The sequence below is a fragment of the Carica papaya genome, chromosome 6 (genome assembly GCF_054855325.1).
Source record: "Carica papaya isolate Zhongbai chromosome 6, ASM5485532v1, whole genome shotgun sequence".
Lineage (NCBI taxonomy): Eukaryota > Viridiplantae > Streptophyta > Magnoliopsida > Brassicales > Caricaceae > Carica > Carica papaya.
The window spans coordinates 23,967,153-23,982,642 of record NC_142314.1 but is presented as its reverse complement, the minus strand read 5'-3'; the positions used below and the strand labels follow the sequence as shown (position 1 = coordinate 23,982,642).

The 15,490-nt window shown below is 34.7% G+C and overlaps 1 long non-coding RNA gene across 1 annotated transcript; it reads left to right on the top strand.

Moving 5' to 3' along the window:
• The first annotated feature begins 617 nt into the window (after positions 1 to 617).
• LOC148253437 (uncharacterized) lies at positions 618 to 14,395 on the top strand. The gene is made up of 2 exons (XR_015821842.1): positions 618 to 1,300; positions 13,866 to 14,395. It is a non-coding gene; the product is annotated as an uncharacterized LOC148253437 (long non-coding RNA).
• The last annotated feature ends 1,095 nt before the right edge of the window (positions 14,396 to 15,490 follow it).

Sequence of the window (15,490 nt, the reverse complement as noted above, 5' to 3'; positions counted from 1 at the left end):
CCTCTTATTTTCCATAAGTGTGGTCACTCAATAGATTTAGAGTCTTCCAAAATTCATATGTCCAAATTATTTTATTTATTTTTTACTTTCTAAAATTAGTACGTGATTAGGCAGAATTTATCCCTTTATACTCTCTAAATACACCACATGTATTTTCCTTAAAGGTTTGGGTTTCTAAACTATGTTTTGTTTGGTTATAATTAAACATGAAAATCTATTGACATTAGGGTTTAATCTTAGTATTTCATTTCCCGCTCTAACTCTTTTAGGATAGGCAAGCATTAAGATTTAATAATTGCGGTGATTTTTTTACTTCCAAATGTTATTTATGAATTTGGTAAGACATTAGAGTTTCCAAGATCTTCTCATATTCCATATTTAATGACTTGATATCTATGTGAATTATCTTTTAGCTAAGCCATATTGTTCCTCTAAATCCATCAAAGATTCTGTAACACCTCGAAACCTTTGCGTTTAATGTGCTGAACTCCACTAATTAGGTCTCGTGGCCATTTAAATTATGTATTTAAAATTACCGATATGTTTGCTTTACGTTAATTTAAATAATTTTTATTCACTTTTGTTGTTTTCCAAAAATTATTTTTGATTTAATAAAATTTTCAGGAAAATGGTACAAATCAGCAAAATCGACGAAGTAAAAAGCAGAAAATCCTCGTAGCCCACAATCTGCACACTCCCGTGACCACGACCTTGCGTGTGGTCAGCTCGAGGGGGCAAGACTGCATATGTGCACTGTGCGTGCACTACACGCCTAGTGCATGGCATTGCAGCATGTAATGTGCAGCATGGTTGTCCCCTGCGCACGGCTGGCAATAAGCCCGTAGTGGAGCATGGCTACCCCCTGCGCATGGCGGGGCCAACTGCGCGCACACAGTGCGCTGCGTGGCTGCGCGCAGTGCCAGCTGTGCGCTGACATTCACCCATCAATGGGACAGCTGCTGCCTTGTCCCGTTGGCCATGCCAAGTGGGCCCCACCTCTCCACTTGCTTTCACGGCTACTCACCACTTATTACGTATTCGAAAGCCCCTAAGAATCTATTTAAAGGCTTTCTTTCAATTTTTCACTTCATTTTCTCTTTTATTTTCCACGTCCTTTAATACTTCATCTTTCCTTCCCTTTTCCACTTCCTAAAGAGAAACGTTGAGAGAGGAAGAAGAAGTTTTAAAGAGAGAGAAAGATGCAAGAAAGAATGAGAAAAGTTGGAGTTTACGGAGCTTGACCAAGGAGTGCTAGAAGTTATTCTCTCCCCTTCTAAAAGACTAAATCGACTAGATTTCGGTAAGGGATTCTTTAGTATTTTCATCTACATTTGTAAGTGTTCTTTTTATTTTATTAATTTGATGAAATTAGAGATTTGTTGAAATGAATTTCTATGCTTATTTGGTGGTTAAATATTTTGTTTTTATTCATGATGAATGTGTTATAATGATGATTTGGGATATCTATGATTTCGATGCATGCACATATGTGATTGTTTGGTGATTAATTGCTTAAATATGATTGTGTGAGATATGATGCATGATGGTTATACCATATGATGCAATGATTATGATGCATGAACTCTACAAAGATGGATGTTTGTTTATATAGATATGAGACATGGTATTATTGAACATGATGAGATAATCTATGAGTCTTTATGGTAATTAATCATTGTTTATTTATGGAAATATTGAGCATGATGTATGAAAAGTATGATGATGGGAAAATGCATGTGGTTTTGGCCCTTCGCTTTACTTTGGTAATGGTAAAGAGGGTTATTCTTGTGCACCTTGGCTTAAGAGAATGACCCAAAGGTTAAATCTGGGTAAATGGGCCTTCGGCTGGATCTGTAAAAATGAGTCTTTGGATCAGATATGTTATAGGATCCCTATCAAATTCAGAAATGGTTATATTGAACACGTGACATGCAAAAGAAAAGAAGATGGAATTTGTTGTGAACATGAAATAAACAAACAAAAATAATGGAAAATTCGTTCAATTGTTATCTATGAGGGATTTCTGTTTCTCCCTCCTCTAACAAAGTGTTGGTGAATGGCTCCTTGTGATAATCAACGATCTCGTTGACGAGAGATGATACGCATTAGGTACATGTAGGGCCATTGTTGCAATGTACGACCATGGTCATAGTTTATATGGGGAAATGATAATGGCCTAGGAATGGGTCGGTGATTCACAGAAGTAGCCAGAGATCCCTTCTGCTCTCAGTGGATGTATGTTGTAATGGCTTTGTACTGAGGTCGGTAAAAGACTTGATAAAACCCCTATATGATTAAGAATACTAATTTTATCTCTGTGATCATTTATATAATGGTTCTTCTATTTATTGAGCATATTATTTATTGGATTTCCATTGGATATATGATATATTTGGGTGTGCCAAATGTGACATAACATGCCTGTTTTAATGTGAATAATGGTGTTCTTAGCTTGGTTATATAACTGTCCCACCAGAGTTTCTTAATAAAGACAAAAGAGTTTTTTGAATAATTAAATGTCTTCATCCCATGATGATTCTCCAAGATAAGAGGTATCTAAGATATTGTTCAAGTTGTTTACTTTTTAAACCTTACCTATGTAGTTTTAAATATTATTTTTTTTACTTAGTTTACATTAAACTCACCCTTAATCCATGCCCCCTAGATGTTGAGCAAGTTGACGATTGGCTCCCCAAGTTATCTCTTGAAGTTTGACTAGAACCATTCATCGATCCTTGGTAATTGATTAGGACATAATTTGAGTGCAATAGTTTATTTCACAGTCTAATGTAAAGTTCCTGTACTAGCCTCAATATGGCTCTATTTGAAACCCTCTATGGTAGGCTTAGCCTCACGCGGGAAGGTATGGGGAGGATCGAATTAACTCCTAAAACCCACTCAACGTATGCAATACCGAAACTATAACCACTTAGAATAACCTCTCCCTCTAATTGAATCTATAATCCGAAAAGGAATGCAAAAACAAAGACTAAAAAAATAAAATAAAGAAAGGAAAAATGTCATGGACTTACCGATAAATTGATCCCCGCTCCATGGCTCAACAAGATTTCTGAAAACTCCAACTTCCTGAATAACTTGAAGAAGGTAATTTTAGTAAAAATGCTAAAAGAAGAAAAATAAAAACTTTTAAGAATTCTCTCAAATTAATTGTCAAATGTGTTTAAAACCTATGGGCAAAGGTCTATTTATATTATTTCCTAGGCAATCTACATGAGTGCAAACTCTTGAGATAATTTAATAAAATAATAGCCTAAATAAAATTCTATCAACTTTAGGATAATTACATAATAAAATAATTATTTTATTCCAAATAAAATAATTAAATAATCTTAAAGGATAAACTTATAATAAAATATTAATTAAAATAATTTAATATTTATCCCATGTGATTTCCATGTAAAAAACATGTGGAAATTATTTTAGACATGTGGGATTTTAATTTAAAATAATAAAATAAATTAAAAAAAGGATAAGGGGATCGGTTGGGTTTGGGTTACCCGGATAGGCCGGGTAGGCTGGTTCAAGTAAGCTGCACGTAAAAAGTCCCACGGGAGGTACGAGCTAGTTGGCTTGGGCTGAGGTGGCTGTTCGCAAGCCCATCTGTGTGGGGTGTGTGCGTTTGGCCCCTTTGGCCTATGCGCGCACAGTCTGTTTCGCCCAGGCCTAGAGGGTCGCGAGCGTGGACACTCCTGAGTGCTTGTACGCGTGGTCTGTGTGGGCACGCGTGTGTGTTCGTGTGCTGTGCGAGCTAGGCCACATGTTTGGCGCATGTTCGGCATATGTGTGGGACTCTTTGCTCGAGTGTGGGCATCCAGGTCTTTGCGTCAAAAAAGTTGCCTATCTCCTATTTTCCTACGGAGTATAAAGTTGGCTTGATTGCTTCATTGTAGGATCTTGGAACACCCGCAAATGAGTGAGCCAAGTATCATATACGTGTATTGCGACACATGTTACCCTATGGGTACCAAAACCTATACTACATTCAGGCTTTGTTCTTGGGTAAGGATTTTCGGACCAAACCATTCCTTAGCAGGGTCTGTTAACCTTCGGGTTTCTGGTAACTTCTGGCGTCGTTTCTTCCTAGGCTGGGAACTCTATTTAGTGTATTCGACCTTGCTATTTAATACTTGGTCGGAAATAGAGTAGTTCAGAATATTGTTACCTCACAATTGCCTTCTTTCGTTTCTCGAAAGCTCATCTATACTTGCTCACTTCTTGCACTCCTCTGGTTTAGGTGTGGTTTTAGCGGGTATTGCATCATAGCCGATCTCTGACTCTTTGGAATAAGGTTGGGGACAAGCATCTCCTTATGTTGGACTATATCCAGGAAGTTATCAAGAAGGTTGACATTATCTGGAGACACCTCCTCATTGCTCATAGTTGCCAGAAAAGTTACATAGACAAGTGGAGATGGCCCTTGGAGTTTGCAATTGGTGATCACATTTTCCTCAAGGTCTTTCCATGTAAGGCAGGATTGCGATATGGACAAAGAAAAAACTAAGTCCTTCTTACATTGGACCCTTGAAGATCGCATAACGTGTAGGCTCTATGGTGCACTGCCTTGCTTTGACCTTTGGATATACTTCCTTACACAATGCCTTCCATGTTTTTGTGATCTGAAAACATCTCCGCGATCCTTCTCACAACATCCCGCACCCAAGAGCTCCTATTCGTATAGACAACACTTATGCGGAATATCCTATAGATATCACTTAGTGGATGGAGAATGTTCTATGCAACAAGAGGATTTCTATGGTTAGAGTGTGCTGGCAATACCACACTCCAAAAGAGGGGATGTGGGAATAGGAAAAAGAGATGCAGGATTTATATCTCGATTTGATTTAAAAAAAACACTCTAATAAATTTGTGTTTAACATGTTTCAAACTCCACTAATTGGGTCTTGTTGCCATTTAAATTTTGTTAGTATTTAAAATTATTAATATTTTTGCTTCACGTTAATTTAAATAATTTTTATTCATTTTTTCTGTTTCCCAAAAATTATTTTTGATTTAATAATATTTTCAGGGAAATGAATAGGAGTCAGTGAAGTCGGCGAAGGAAAAAACAAAAAATCCCCTTAGCCCCCGACTCACACACATGCATGACCGCAACCCTGCACGTGGTCAGCTTGTGCAAGCAAGACTACGTGCATGCACTGCGCACCCATTGTGCACGATTGTGGGCGTAGTACGCCGACACAATGTGTAGCATGGTTGCCCCTTACATGAGGCAGGCAACCTATGCATGCGCGATGTGCAGCAGGGCCACCTTAACACTTGCTTTCACGAATGCTCGCCACTTGTCACACATTTGAAAGCCCCCAAAAATCTATTTAAAGTCTTTCTTTCCCTTTCTTTCACTTCATTCTCTTTTATTTTCTATTATTTTTAACTGATGGAGGACGTAGGATCAACAACGAAACCCAAAACTCTGCATATACATCAGCAACTAGAAACTCAAAACCCTAAGTAAACCCTCCCTATTTGACCTGCACTCAATAGGGGAGTGAAAAATAAGGTAACTGGGAAAGAAATAAGGAACTATAATTAGAAAGACATTGTGAGACTTACCTTAATAAGTGATCCCAATTTCTAGCACAATAAGTTGGTCAAAGATCCACTTACTCACTCTTGCAAGCTTGGAAGTTTAAAACAAAAATACCTGAATTTATTTAATAAACCATAAATTTTGAATGAATTACAACTTTGAATTGCAAGCTTATTTATAGTGTAGGCTATCCGAATAATAAGGAAAAAAAATAATCTCCTTATTAATTGTAGAAGTTACATAGGAAATTAAATATAAAATAGAATAGAAAACTAGCAAAAATTAAGAGGATTACAATTAAAATATGATAAATATGATTTTTCTATGAGAAAAACTTTTTAAATAGAGAATATTTCAATTAATTGTGGCTAATTTAGTGTAAGAAATTTTGCCAAGATATTTTCCTCTCTTTTAAGTTTTTTTCTTTTTTGCAAGTTTTACCATTTAAGGAGTTTTCCTCTTTCTCATTATAGCTTGCAATTTAGGAATAATTTTTTCTCTTGGCTGATCTTTAATTATGAAAATTTTTCACAGCATTAGAAAAAAAAATCAAATGGGAATTTTTCTTTTTCATGTCTTGTAAAATTTTTCTCATTTCTTGTTTATTTCCCTCTTGCACTTGGGGTGAATAGTATATACTATTATACCCTTGGGTTAATGGCCTTATTGTCCTATTTTCTTGAGCTTCTTTAATGGGTCCAAGCCCTCTTCCTCATTGATTCATGCTTGGATAAAAAGTTGAAAGACTTGTTGTAATCTTTTACCTCTCATCCTTGTAATAGGCCCCACTTGGCATTGAGATATCTTTTCCACCAACTTGATTCATGTCCATGCTCACATCATCCCTCCCTCTTTAAAAAGATTTATTCTTGAATGTAGACCTATATAAAAAAGGGAAAGGTCATAAATATTAAAGGTAGCAGACACACTGTACTCACTTGGGAGGTCAATTTTGTAGGTGCTGTCATTGATACACTCTACAACTTGAAAAGTCCATCTCCTCAGGGGTTTAACTTAGATTTTTGCTGATTGGAAAATCTTTCCTTTTGCATATAAATCCATACCCAATTTTTGGCTTAGAAAACTACTCCTTTTCTTCCTTTATTAGTGTGTTGTACATAGGATTCATTCTTCATCTAGATATGGTGTCTAGCCTTCTCATGTATGACTTTAACAAGTTTTACTCTCCACTGACGATCGGTATCCTAAATTTCCTACAAAGCTAAAGGTGTGAGGTCCAACAGAGTTAAAGGACTAAACCCATAAATAATCTCAAAAGGTGAAAATTCTAATAAGGTATGAATACTCCTATTATATGCAAAGTTTACCATGGGTAAACAATCCTCCCATGTTTTCAAATTTCGGCCAACTAGAGCTCTCAACAAGGATCCTAAGGTCCTATAAATGACCTTAGTCTGACCATCAGTCTGGGGGGTGACATATAGTAGAGAATAACAACTTAGTTCCTAATTTATCCCACAAAAGTCTCAAAAAATGATAAGGAATTTCATATCCCTATCATTCACAATTGCCTTAGGAATGTCATGGAGTCTCATAACATCCTTGAAAAATAGATTTACGATATTTGTCGCATCATCAGTCTTATGGCATGCAATAAAGTGTGTCATCTTACTAAATCTATCCACGATGACAAATATACTATCACTACCTCTCCTGGTCGTAGGCAATCTTAATACAAAATCAATAGATATATTTATCTAAGATGTTGTAGGCGTAGGTAAAGGTGTGTATAATCCATGAGATAGAATCCTAAATTTGGCCACATGCAATGCACCTACTACAAATGAACTCAACATCTTTCCTCATGTTAGGCGAAAAAAAAAATGCTCCTTCAATATATCTAGAGTTTTAGCTACCCTAAACTACCCCATCAATCCCCTGCTATGAGCCTCACGCACCAGAATTTCTTTAAGTGAACAGATAGGCACACATAACTTACCATCCCTAAGGAAAAAACCATCATGCCTATAAAAGTTCTGAAATGCAGAATGCTCACATGCATGATAAACAATGAAAAAATTATTATCATTAGTACACGTCTCCTTAATATGTTCAAATCTTACCAACTTAGAGTTAAGTATAGAAATCAAAGTATACATGCAAAATAATACATCAGCAATAATATTATCATTACCTTGTTTATACTTGATTACATAGGGAAAAGATTCTATGACCTCGATCCACTTACCATGACAATGGTTGAGTTTACCTTGGCCCTTCAAATGTTTTAGGGATTCGTGGTCTATGTGGATCATGAACTCCATTAGTACTAAATAGTGTTATCATACCTCTAATGCTCTGACCAAAACGTACAACTCCTTGTCGTAGGTTGAGTAGTTTAGCAATGTGCTACTAAGCTTCTCACTGAATAAGACATAGGACGCCCTTCCTAGACAAAACTGCTCATATACCAATACTTGGAGTATCACATTCAAGTTCAAAAGTTTTATTAAAGTCAGGTAAAACAAAAATAAGTGCAGAACATAATTTTTCTTTCAATAAAGTAAAAACGTGCTCTTCTTTTTCAATCCATATAAATTTTATATTTTTCTTTACCAGTTCATTTAATAGTGCTGTTATGGAATTGAAATCCCCAATAAACCTATGGTAGAAGCTCACCAAACCATGAAAACTTCTTACCTTGCTGGTTGATGTTAGAATAGGTCATTTTCTTATCGCTTTCACCTTATCCTCATCTATCTCAATGCCTTATGGACTAATTATAAACCCTAAAAAAATAAATTTTTTACTACAGAAAGTACACTTCTTGACATTGGCATACAACTATTCTTTCTTAAAGACCTCAAAAATATACCTGATATGTTGAAGGTGATCATCTAAAGGCTTACTGTAAATGAAGATGTCATCAAAGTAAACTACAACAAATTTACCTATAAAAGGTCATAAAACATGGTTCACGTCTCATGAAGGTGCTTGGGGTGTTTGATAAGCCAAAATACATTAATAACCATTCATACAACTCGTACTTTATTTTAAAGACAGTTTTCACTCATCTATAGGTTTTATCATAATCTGGTGGTACCCACTCTTAAGATCTATCTTAATAAAAATAGTAGATCCATTAAATTCATCTAGCATATCATCTAACCTAGGAATAGTGTATCTATACTTTACCGTAGTTTTGTTGATGGCTTGACAATCCAGACACATCCTCCAGGATCCATCCTTCTTAGGCATAAATAATACCAGAACAGCACAAGAGCTCAAACTTTTTCTTACATGTCCTTTACCTAACAACTCCTCCACTTATTGCTAAAGTTCCTTTGTCTTCTCAGGATTACTTTGATAGGCTAGGTAGTGTAGAATTGAAGCTCCAAGGATAAAGTCAATCTGATGTTCGATCCCTCGTAGTGGTGGTAGACCATCCAAAATCTCCTCTAGGAACACATCTTAATATTCCTGCAAAAGAGAGAAAACAGAACTAGGTAAAGAAGTGTCAAGGTCAGAAAAATTTAGATAAGCTTTTTTGTACTGAAGTATAATTAAGCTTTACTTCTCATAGATCTCTTAAGTCTTTTTTTTCTCTAAGTGGGTCATTCTTATTCGTTTCGGCCTCTTTTCTTTCTTTTTCTTTTTTTTTTTGAATATTCTTTAAAAGATTTCTTGATTTTCATTTGATCAACATAAACCTCCTTTAGGGATAAAGGTATCAAAATATATTGTAGATCATCTAGATGTAAAGAGTATTGATTCTTGAACCCACTGTGATGTACCTATCTATCATACTGCCATCATCCAAGTAGGATATGACTAGCGTGCATGGGAACGACATCCAAACATAACTCATCTTTGTACTTGCCTTACTTGTGTACTCTAACTTACTTGTGTACTCTAACTTCTTCACACTCATTGAAATAATGTAGTCTATAAGGGTTAGGGTATTTAGTACAAGATAACCATAACTTGTCAACTAGCAAACTACTGGCAACATTGGTACAATTGCCTCCGTCTATGATCAAACTGCATACCTTCTCATTCACATAACATCTAGTGTGGAAGTTATTCTCTCTTTAATCGTTTTTTGTCTCTTTAGATTATATATTTAGGGCTCTTCGGACAACTAATATTCTACTATCACTGCTGTACTCACTAGCAGTCTCTATCTCGTCATCGCTTCGCAATAATATGATATTTTTATTGGGGCATCATAACGCAATGTGTCCAACTCCAAGGCACCTAAAACACTTAATAGAACTTGATATTTGAGCAGCAGTAGGTGGTTTAGGGTTACCTTTAGATTCAGTAGAGTTGGGCTTGTTCCTTCTTTCTTCAAATCTTTTTCTTTCTTCCTTCCTTCCTTTTTAGGCCATCTAGAACTAATTGAAGGGTAGACTGAGAATTACTTCTGGAGGAATCTCTATACTTTATATGTTTCTCAATCTTTATAGTTATGTGTACCATCTCATCCAAATTTATGTAATGATGCAGTTCCACAACATTGGTAATATCCCTATTCAGACCACTCAAAAATCTAGCCATGGTGGCTTCTGGACTCTTGTAAACTCTGTCCCTGATCATTGCCATCTCCATCTCCTTGTGGTAATCTTCCATCGAGAGGGATCCCTGGGTTAATCTTTGGAGCTTCTAGTGCAATTCTCTGTCATAATAAGATGGGACAAACCTCTTTCTCATAATAGACTTCATCTCTCTCCAAGTGGATACAGGTTGGTCTCCATCTCTTTTCTTGAGGGCGATCACTTGGTCCCACCAAACAAGTGCATAATCTATGAGCTCGACTACTACTAGCATTACTTTCTTGGCTTCACTGTAGTTGTGGTAGTTAAAGATCAACTCTACATTTCATTCACACTCGAGATAGGTCTCTGCATCATTCCTTCCTCTGAATGGAGGTATCTACATCTTGATGGATTTGATGTCATCATCTTCCCTCTAGATTTCTCTTCTACTAACTTCACTATTATTGCCATGTCACTCATCATCATCCTAGTGGTGTCGATGTCTAGGATGACTATGGTTCCTTCCTCCATCTCTTTCATCCATCTTTGTTGCTATACATTCAATGACTAAGCTCAGTCTGTTGTACGTGTCATCCATTCTAGCCTTTATACGTTCTTCCAAGGTCATAGGTAAGTTGATTTCACTAAGCTATAACATATTTGTAAAAAGATGTTAGTTGAAAAAAAAAAAAGAAATCACTCCCTCAGAATCACTTGTGTTTACCTCTCCTGTCTTCTTCTATCAAGTTGAGTGTTAGAATTGGATCTCTTGAATCAAGACAAGCAAGGTTGCCTTTTAAGACTCTGCAAAGAATCTTAAAAAGGATCTTGTTTTCTAAAAGTTCGAAAATAAGCACACAGAAGAAGAATATATGATGCTCGTATACTTATAGCTAAGTAGCTAGGATGCAATTAACCACTCAAATGTATAATGGAACTAAAACATTTAAGAAAGATTGAAACTAAGAGTAGAAAAAGACAATGCTGGAGGTAAAGTGTCAAGGATCCTATTAATCCCTATAGATATAACCGGAATGTTATACCTAATTATTCTACCCCAATGACATCTGCACTCAATGACTCACTTGAGTTTCTGTAATGCAGATGTTAATGCAAAATATTGAATGTAATATTATAAAAAAGAAAATAAGGGAGTCATACACCTCTCTCTTTTTTTTGCTCTTTTTTCACATATTTTATTTTTTTCTTCATAGATTATGTTTTTTCTCACAGATTCTATTTTTTTCACAAAGCCTCTCTTTTTTTTTATTATAATAACAACGTTAAAAAAAATTATTGAAAATAAATTAAATGAATTAGCATTTTATATTATGAGTGCTAATTTTATGTAAGAAAACAAATGTAAACAGTAAATTAAAAAGATAGTAGATGTACCAGAATATAATCTCTGATACTAATTGGTGTGGAACCCGAGATCAACAACGGAATCCAAAACCCCGCATATACATCAGCAACTAAAAACTCAAAACCCTAAATAAATCCTCTCTACTTGATCTGCACTCAATAGAGGAGTGAAAATCAAGATAAATGAGAAAGAAATAAAAAACTAAAATTGAAAAGACATCACGAGACTTACCTCGATTAGTGATTCTAATTTCTAACACAATAAATCGATCAAAAATCCACTCACTCACTCTTGCAAGCTTGTAGGCTTAAAATAAAAATACCTGAATTTTATTAATAAGCTGTAATTTATGAGTGAATTACAACTCTAAATTGAAAGTCTATTTATAGTGTAAGTCATGCGAATAATAAGAAAAAAATAATCTCCTAATTAATTGTAGAAATTATATAGGAAATTAAATCTAAATTAGAATGAAAAAACTAGTAAAATTAAGAAAATTACAATTAAAATATGATATATATGATTTCCTTATGAGGAAAACTTTTTTAATAGGGAATATCTTAATTAATTGTGACTGATTTAAGGAAAGAAATTATGCCAAGATATTTTTCTCTTTCTCAAGTATTTTCATTTTCCACAAGATTTAACATTTAAGGAGTTTTCATCTTTCTTAGGATAGCTTGTAATTTAGGACTAATTTTTCTTATTGGCTAATCTTTAATTGTGAAGATTTTCCGCATGATTAGAAAATAAAATCCTCTGAGAATTTTTCTTTTTCATGTCTTGCAGAACTTTTCCCCTTTCTTGCTTATTTTCCTCTTGCACTTGGGGTGAATAGTTTGTATTATTATACTCTTAGGTTAATAGCCTTGTTGTCTTCTTTTTTTGGACTTCTTTAATGAGTCCAAGCCCATCTTCTTCATTGATCCATGCTTGAATAAAAAGTTGAAAGGCTTGTTGTAATCTTTTATCTCTCTCCCTTATAATGGATTAACTTGGCATTGAGATATCCTTTCTACCAACTTGATCTATGTCCATACTCACATCATTAACACTTCATTTTCCCTTCCATTTTCCACTTCCTACAGAGAGAAACTTTAAGAGAGGAAGAAGGAATTTTTTAGAGAGAGAAAGAGGCAAAAAAGAAGGAGAAAAATATGACTTTATAGAACTTTACTAAGGGGTGCTAGGAGTTCTTTTCTCACCTTCCAAAAGACAAAATCGACTCGATTTTAGTAAGAAATTCTTTAGTATTTTCATCTACATTTCTAAGTGCTCATTTTAGTTTTACTAATTTAGTGAAATTAGAGATTGCTTAAATGGATTTCACTGCTTCTTTGGTGGTTAAAGTTTTGGTATGTATTCATGATGAATGTGTTATAATGATGATTTGGGATATCTATGATTTCGACGCATGGACTTATGTGCTTGTTTGGTGATTAATTGCTTAAATATGATGGTGTCAGATATGATACATGATGGTTGGTTGTACCATATGATAAAATGACTATGATGCATGAAGTCTACAAAGATGGATGTTTGTTTATGTTGATATGAGACATGGTATTATTGAACATGATGATATAATGTGTCTATATGGCAATTGATCATTATTTATTTATGGAAATATTGAGCATGATGTATGAAAATCATGATGATGGGAAAATGCATGCGAGTTTGGCCATTCACTTTACCTTGGTAATGGTAAAGAGGGTTATTCTCATGAGCCTTGGCTCAAGAGGATGACCCGAAAGTTAAATCTGGGTAAATGGGCCTTCGAGCCAAATGCATAAAATGGGTCTTCAGGCTGGATATATGAGAATGAATCTTCATATAGATATGTTGCAGGATTCCTATTGGATTTAGAAGTGGTTGTATTGAACACGTGACAAGCAAAAGAAAAGAACATGGAATTTGTTGTGAACATGAAATGAACAAGCAAAAATAATGAAAATCCATTTGACTAGTATCTCTGAGGGATTTTTGTTTCTCCCTCCTCTAAGAAAGTGTTGGTGAACCACCCTCTGTGATGATTGGCGATCCCTCTGATAAGAGAAGATACGCATTAGATATGTAGGGCCACTGTGGCGACGTACGACCGTCGTCGTTAGTTAGATGGGGAAATGATATTGGCCCAAGAATGGGTTGGTGATTCATAGCTGTAGTCGGGGATCCCTTCTGCCCTCAGTGGATATATGTTATAATAAATTCACACGGAGGTCAGTAAAAGACTTAATAAAACTCACATATGATTAAAAATACTAATTATATCTTTGTGATGATTTATATGATGGTTCTTCTGTTTATTGAATATGTTATTTGTTTGATTTTCATTGGATATATGATACATTTGGGTATGCCTAATGAGACATAACATTTCTGCTCATATATGAATAATGGTGTTCTTAACTTGGTTATATGACTTTACTAGATTTTTTTAATAAAGACAAAAGGATTTTCTGAATAATTAAATGTCTTCATCCCGCAATGGTTCTCCAAGGTAAAAGGTATCTAAGGTATTTTTCAAGTTGTTTGCTTTTTTAAACTCTAGCCGTGTGGTTTTAAATATTATTTTTCTTGCTAAGTTTACATGAAACTCACTCTTAATCCGTGCCCCCTTAGATGTTGAGGAAGTTGAGGATTGGCTCCTCGAGTTATCTCTTGAAGTCTAACTAGAACTATTCATGGATCTTTTGTAATTCTTTATGTCATAATTTGAGTGCAATAATTTTTTCATACTCTGATTTAAAGATCCTATAAGGACCCTATTTTTTGTATTTGATACTTAGGACTGCAAACTTATGGCTTTTATTGTAAGTTTTAATCTTAGTTTGCTTCATAAGGGATTTCTATTTTTCTGCTTGTATATCGAATGATGTTTTGGCACTCGGAACTACTTAGGTAGTTGGCTCCCTTATACCCGTCCGATATATGGGATGTTACAGGCTGTTTGATTCTTAATATACCTTAATACGATATTAACTTTTTCCAAAAGTCCTCTAATATGTACATACTAAATTATGAAATCAACAGTTATTATCGAAAATCATTGGGAGTTCCTTTGGTAAAAGGTTCATTTATTAGTTTTGTTTCGAGTGGCTATACTTGGTTCTAGCTCTTGTAAATATACCTTGAGCTTCTAAAATTTTCAAGTAACCGTGCTTATGTATTATTTTAAGATATAATTTACGTATTTATTACATCATTAATTTATTCTTATTGGTTCAAAGAGACATCTTCCACATGTGGACTATAGGTCCTCCACGCTTCCATTGCGTTATTATAATGGTGTTCACTTTAGAGGCCTACCCTAGTATATTGCATTAATTTTATGTTTCTTTTAGGGACAAAGAAATCGTACTCTGGGTCTATCATCATATTAGTAATGACTTGTTATTAGAACATGTCCCTATGGCATTCTCTTTCTTCCTCAAAAATTTACTTTGGAAAGAACTAGAAGTGTCAGGAAGGAGAGTTTTAATTTGGCATACCTTGTTTCATCCAATACAAAAATATTCGTATCTACTAAGCATACGAGGATTTAATATATAAGGTTTCTAGATCATCATTATAACTCCTATATGACATTTCTATAGAAATTTATATGAATAGAATATTTATTAATACTATTATTATTCAAGACCTATCCAATTCTCGAATGGTTATTCAATCATCCAAACGTTTTTATATTTGGTCTATTGATTTTTTTAAGGGTTATATTCCTTTAGGGATTATAACGGACTTAGAGAAATCTAATTACGCGTACTTTGTTTTATTTACTAAAAGCGTTTACTACTCACCAAACACATGACTTATTCAAGCTCCCAAAATGTTTTTATCCTTTAAGCATGTGATTGTTTAATGACTTAAAATTTTGAATTATTATCTTAATTCCTATGCACAACCTTAACAGGAGTTTGAATGGCTAGAGTATCCATTCTTCCTATAAAGTATTCATGATGAGTTCCCAAAAGCAACCAAGGTCTTGATATTTATTTGGTCTCCCAACATGCATGATCTTAGGTTTACTTGCTTTAGGATTTCTCTTTCTTTTTA